The sequence below is a fragment of the Ovis canadensis genome, chromosome 9, assembly GCF_042477335.2.
Source record: "Ovis canadensis isolate MfBH-ARS-UI-01 breed Bighorn chromosome 9, ARS-UI_OviCan_v2, whole genome shotgun sequence".
NCBI lineage: Eukaryota > Metazoa > Chordata > Mammalia > Artiodactyla > Bovidae > Ovis > Ovis canadensis.
The window spans coordinates 56759595-56765341 of record NC_091253.1 but is presented as its reverse complement, the minus strand read 5'-3'; the positions used below and the strand labels follow the sequence as shown (position 1 = coordinate 56765341).

The following is a 5747-nucleotide window of genomic DNA, read 5'->3' as shown; positions in this document are numbered from 1 at the left end:
TTGCTAGGTTCTGAGCTGCTGCTGCTGGGGGTGGAGGTAGAAATTGATGCAACTAATAGTAAGATATTTAGTAGAAGCTTCCCAGAAGCTTTCTCCATTAGGAGATAGTCTTTCTGTGAGCTGTTCGAGGGAGTCTGTCTTTCCACGCTCACCTTCTTCTGAGGTTCCCTGTGTATATTAGTTAAAGGTTCTGGTTACACTGCCACCAAATCAATGTGTTTTAACCTCAGCTAGAAAAGTTCGTTATCATCACAATGGCTAATATTTATGGAGCTCTTATTCTGTACTTCGTTCAATTAAATTCAGTGGCTCAGTCATATGTGACTCTTTGCAATCCCATGGACTGCAGCACGCCAGGCTTCCCTGTCCATCACCAACTGCTGGAGCTTACTCAAACTCATGTCCATTGATTGGTGATGCCATCCAACCATCTCATCCTCTGTCGTCCCCTTCTCCTCCTGCCTTCAATCTTTTCCAGCATCAGGGTCTTTTCAAATGAGTCAGTTCTTCACAACAGGTGGCCAAAGTACTGAACTTTCAGCTTCAGCATCAGTCCTTCCAATGATTATTCAGAACTAATTTCCATTAGGGTGGACTGGTTGGATCTCCTTGCAGTCCAAGGGACTCTCAAGAGTCTTCTCCAACACCACAGTTTAAAGCATCAATTCTTTGGCGCTCAGCTTTCTTTATAGTCCAACTCTCACATCCATACATGACTACTGGAAAAACCATAACTTTGGCTAGACAGAACTTTGTTGGCAAAGTAATGTCTCTGCTTTTTAATATGCTGTCTGGGTTGGTCATAACTTTTCTCCCAAGGAGTGAGTATTTTAATTTCATGGCTTCAGTCACCATCTGCAGTGATTTTGGAGCCCAAACAAAATCTCTCACTGTTCCAATTGTTTCCCCATCTATTTGCGATGAAGTGATGGGACCAGATGCCATGATCTTAGTTTTCTGAATGTTGAGTTTTAAGCCAACTTTTTCACTCTCCTCTTTTACTTTCATCAAGAAGCTCTTTAGTTCTTCCTCACTTTCTGCCATAAGGGTGGTATCATCTTCATATCTGAGGTTATTGATATTTCTCCTGGCAATCTTGATTCCAGCTTGTGCTTCATCTAGCCTGGCATTTTGCATGACGTACTCTGCATATAAATTAAATAAGCAGGGTGACAATATACAGCCTTGACATACTCCTTTCCTGGTTTGGAACCGGTCTGTTGTTCCCTGTTCAGTTCTAACTGTTGCTTGTTGACCTGCATACAGATTTCTCAAGAGGCAGGTCAGGCGTTCTGGTGTTCCCATCTGTTGACGAATTTCCCAGTTTGTTGTGATCTACACAGTCAAAGGCTTTGGCATAGTCAATAAAACAGTAGTAGATGTTTTTCTGGAACTCTTTTGCTTTTTCAATGATCCAACGGATGTTGGCAATTTGATCTCTGGTTCCTCTGCCTTTTCTAAATCCAGCTTGAACATCTGGAAGTTCACGATTCATGTACAGTTGAAGCCTGGCTTGGAGAATTGTGAGCATTACTTTGCTAGCATGTGAGATGAGTGAATTGTGAGGTAGTTTGAGCATTCTTTGGGATTAGAATGAAAACTGACCTTTTCCAGTCCTGTGGCCACTTTTCCAAATTTGTTGGCATATTGAGTGCAGCACTTTCACAGCATCATCTTATAGGATTTCAAATAGCTCAACTGGAATTCCATCACCTCCACTAGCTTTGTTTGTAGTGATGCTTCCTAAGGCCCACGTGACTTCTCATTCCAGGATGTCTGGCTCTAGGTGAGTGATCACACCATTGTGGTTATCTTGGTCATGAAGATCTTTTTTGTTTAGTTCTTCTGTGTATTCTTGCCACCTCTTCTTAATATCTTCTGCTTCTGTAAGGTCCATACCATTTCTGTCCTTTATTGTGCCCATCTTAGCATGAAATGTTCCCTTTGTATCTCTGATTTTCTTGAAGAGATCTCTGGTGTTTTCCATTCTAATGTTTTCCTCTATTTCCTTGCATTGATCACTGAGGAAGGGTTTCTTACGTCTCCTTGCTATTCTTTGGAACTCTGCATTCAAATGGATGTATCTTTCCTTTTCTCCTTTGCCTTTTGCATATATTCTTAGCTATTTGTAAGGCCTCCTTGGACAACCATTTTGCCTTTTTGCATTTCTTTTTCTTGGGGATGGTCTTGATCATTGCTTCCTGTACAATGTCCCCGACCTCCTTCTTCAGTTACTGTGTCTATCAGATCTAATCCCTTGAATATATTTGTCGCTTCCACTGTATAATCATAAGGGATTGATTTAAGTCATACCTGAATGCTCTAGTGGTTTTCTGTACTTTCTTCAATTTCAATCTGAATTTGGCAATAAGTAGTTCATGATCTGGGCCACAGTCAGCTCCTGATCTTGTTTTTTGCTGACTGTATAGAGCTTCTCCATTTTTGGCTGCAAAGAATATAATCAATATGATTTTGGTGTTGACCATCTGGTGCTGTCCATGTGTAGAGAGTCTTCTCTTGTGTTGTTGGAAGAGGGTGTTTGCCATGACTAGTGTGTTCTCTTGGCAAAACTCTGGTAGCCTTTGGCCTGATTCATTTTGTACTCCAAGGCCAAATTTGCCTATTACTCCAGGTAGCTCTTGACTTCCTACTTTTGCATCCCAGTCCCCTATAATGAAAAGGACATCACTTTTGGTGTTAGTTGTAGAACCGTTCAACCTCAGCTCCTTCAGCATTACTGGTCGGGGCATAGACTTGGATTACTGTGATATTGAATGGTTTGCCTTGGGGACGAACAGAGATCATTCTGTTGTTTTTGAGATTGCATCCAAGTACTGCATTTCGGACTCTTTTGTTGCCTATGATGGCTACTCTATTTCTACTAAGGGATTCTTGCCCACAGGAGTAGATATAATGGTCGAGTTACATTCACTCATTCCAGTCCATTTTAGCTCACTGATTCCTAAAACGTTGATGTTCACTCTTGCCATCTCCCGTTTGACCACTTCCAATTTACCTTGATTCCTGGACCTAACATTCCAGGTTCCTATGCAATATTGCTCTTTACAGCATTTGACTTCCATCACCAGTCACACCCACAACTGGGTGTTGTTTTGCTTTGGCTCCATCCCTTCATTCTTTCTGGAGTTATTTCTCTACTCATCTCCAGTAGCATATTGGGCACCGACCTGGGGAGTTCATCTTTCAGTGTCCTATTGTTTTGCCTTTTCATACTGTTCATGAGGTTCTCAAGGCAAAAATACTGAAGTGGTTCTCCCTTCCCTTCTTCATTTTGCACTCACTTGCTGATAATCTCTTTATGTGCTTCAAACCTTTTCAGTCTTACCCCTCTGAGATGTATTCTGTTGTTATCCTCATTTTATAGGGAGGTTGCTGAGGCCCAAGGTCACACTGTGGTCTGAGGCTGAGCTGAGACAGAAACCCAGCTCACCTGACTCCAGGCTTCTGTTCTCACTCGCTCACAGTGCTGTCTGCTTCCAGAAGGCCCATCATTTGGAAGATAGGTTTCCGTAGGCCTGCAGTCCAAGGCCCTTCCCAGCCCCTACTGAGATGCTTGGTTTCTGGGGTAGAGGATCATTTAGGCCAATATATTGGCCTAAATTAAGCTATGGCCTGCCAGGCTCCTCTGTCCAAAGGATTCTGCAGGCAAGAATACTGGAATGAGTTTCAGGGAGAACTGAGTCTATCCCTGGGTTGAGAAGATCCCCTAGAGAAGGGCATGGCAGTCCACTCCGGTATTCTTGCCTGGGAAATTCCATGGACAGAGGAGACTGGTGGCTGGTGGGCTATACAGTCCATGAGTTCATAAAAGAGTAAGATATGGCTCAACAACAACAATATGTATATGTGTCTTTGTATGTGTATGTGTGTATGTGTATATGTGTGTGTATATATATGTATATGTGCGTATGTACACATATATATACTCCTCCTACAAGCTTACCCCACATCTCTACGGTGTCTCCCCTGTTGATAAGCTGAGGCAGATAGTAGGTGCACCTGAGGCTTCATTCTTCTTCCTGTCCTAAGGCTCAGAAAGAGCCAGCTAGAATCTACCTGCTCTGGGCTTGTTTCCATCAGCCTGGACCCCACAGGGTGAGGGGTTCCTGCTAAGCTCACAAGCTTTAGGGGCCCCAGAGTCCCTCTCACGTACACTTGTTTGTGGACATAGGACCATATGAGCTATATTTTTCCTCCCATGGAAATTTCTCTAGTGCTTCTAAATTATGCATCTTGGAGACGCTGTTTTGTCCTCTGTCAGAGCTTCTTTATAGGGGTGTGGGTACCGATGGGAAGGAGGCCTTGACCTCTCCCCCTAAAGGTGAGAGAGTCTGACCCTACACAAAGCAACATGCATTTGGACTTAGTTTTCATTTCGACAAAGAGGTGATGATTTTCCAAAGTGACATATAATCATTAACGTCCTAGTTGGATTGGAAAATGGATCTCTTTTTGCAGCTTCTGTGCTCAAACCACTTCATCACACTGTTGTCTTTGGGTAATTTCAATGAGAGTAGAGATTGTCTAGCAGAGTATCAGGTCTCCAATAATACGGTGGCTGGGTAAAGGACAGGGGGAAGAGAAGGAATTATGTGAATCATATTCTGTTTCCTAGAATATCTGGTTTGCATGTCTATGGGGGAGCAAGGCTGGTCGATGATTCAACACCTACTTAGTGCATTCTGACCTTCTGTGGTACAGGGTTCTGTAATAGTCGGTTGACACCAGGTGTGTAAAATCTACATTTTTTTGTAAAGATATTTATTTATTTACTTTATTTGGCTGCACTGGGTCTTGGTTTCGACACACAGGATCTTTAGTTGCAACGTGTGAACTCTCAGCTGTGGCATATGGGGTCTAGTTCCCTGACCAAGGATCAAACCCAGACCCCCTGCATTGGGAGCCTGGACTCTTAGCCACTGGGCCGCCACCAGGGAAGTCCCTAAAATCTACATTCTTAGCCACAAGGACATCGTTGATTGCAATACTGCTTCAGCGACCTAAGATTTGTATTCTGAAATAGAGCTCATGAAAAGATCTGGTTTGGTCCTAAGAAGAACCTTCTGTTACTGAATATTAAACCCTTATTGTCTATTCTGTAGGAAGGAGATGATTCTGGTTATGATTCTTTGTCTACCTCTGCAGAGTGTGTGTGTATGTGGCTAGTTGGGCAAAATTCAAAATCAGGGACTTCCCTGGTGGTCCAGTGGCTAAGACTCTGCACTCCCAGTGCAGGGGGCCCAGGTTCGATCCCTGGTCAGGGAACTAGAACCCACATGCTGCAAATAAAAATCCCAGATACCACAACTAAGACTCAGCACAGCCAAATGAATAAATAAATGAAAATAAATTTTAAAAATGTTCAAAACCAGAAGATTCCATCTGCAGGTCCCAGGGTCCTTTGAGAGCCCAAGCAAAGGAAAAACTCAAGTGTGGTGCCAGTTTATGCTCTTAAAGGATTCAAGTCTTCTGCCCTGATGGCTTCTATGACAGTGAGAATGAAACAGGAAAGCGTTAGTTGAAGATCACGGAGCCTACTGATCCTGGGAAGAAATTATTGTGATACATTAAGGATCAGGCTAGTTCAGGGAGTTCCCTGAAGGTCCAGTGGTTAGAACTCGACCTTTTAATGCTAAGGGTCTGGATTCAATACCTGGTTGGGGAATTGAGATCCTGCAAGCCTGCAAGCTGTGCTTTGAGGGAAAAAAAAAAAAAAGAATCAGGCT

General features: G+C 43.1%; 1 non-coding gene across 1 annotated transcript; it reads left to right on the top strand.

Moving 5' to 3' along the window:
• Positions 1 to 5213: 5213 nt before the first annotated feature.
• Positions 5214 to 5286, top strand: TRNAG-CCC (transfer RNA glycine (anticodon CCC)). Its single transcript has one exon. It is a non-coding gene; the product is annotated as a tRNA-Gly (tRNA).
• The last annotated feature ends 461 nt before the right edge of the window (positions 5287 to 5747 follow it).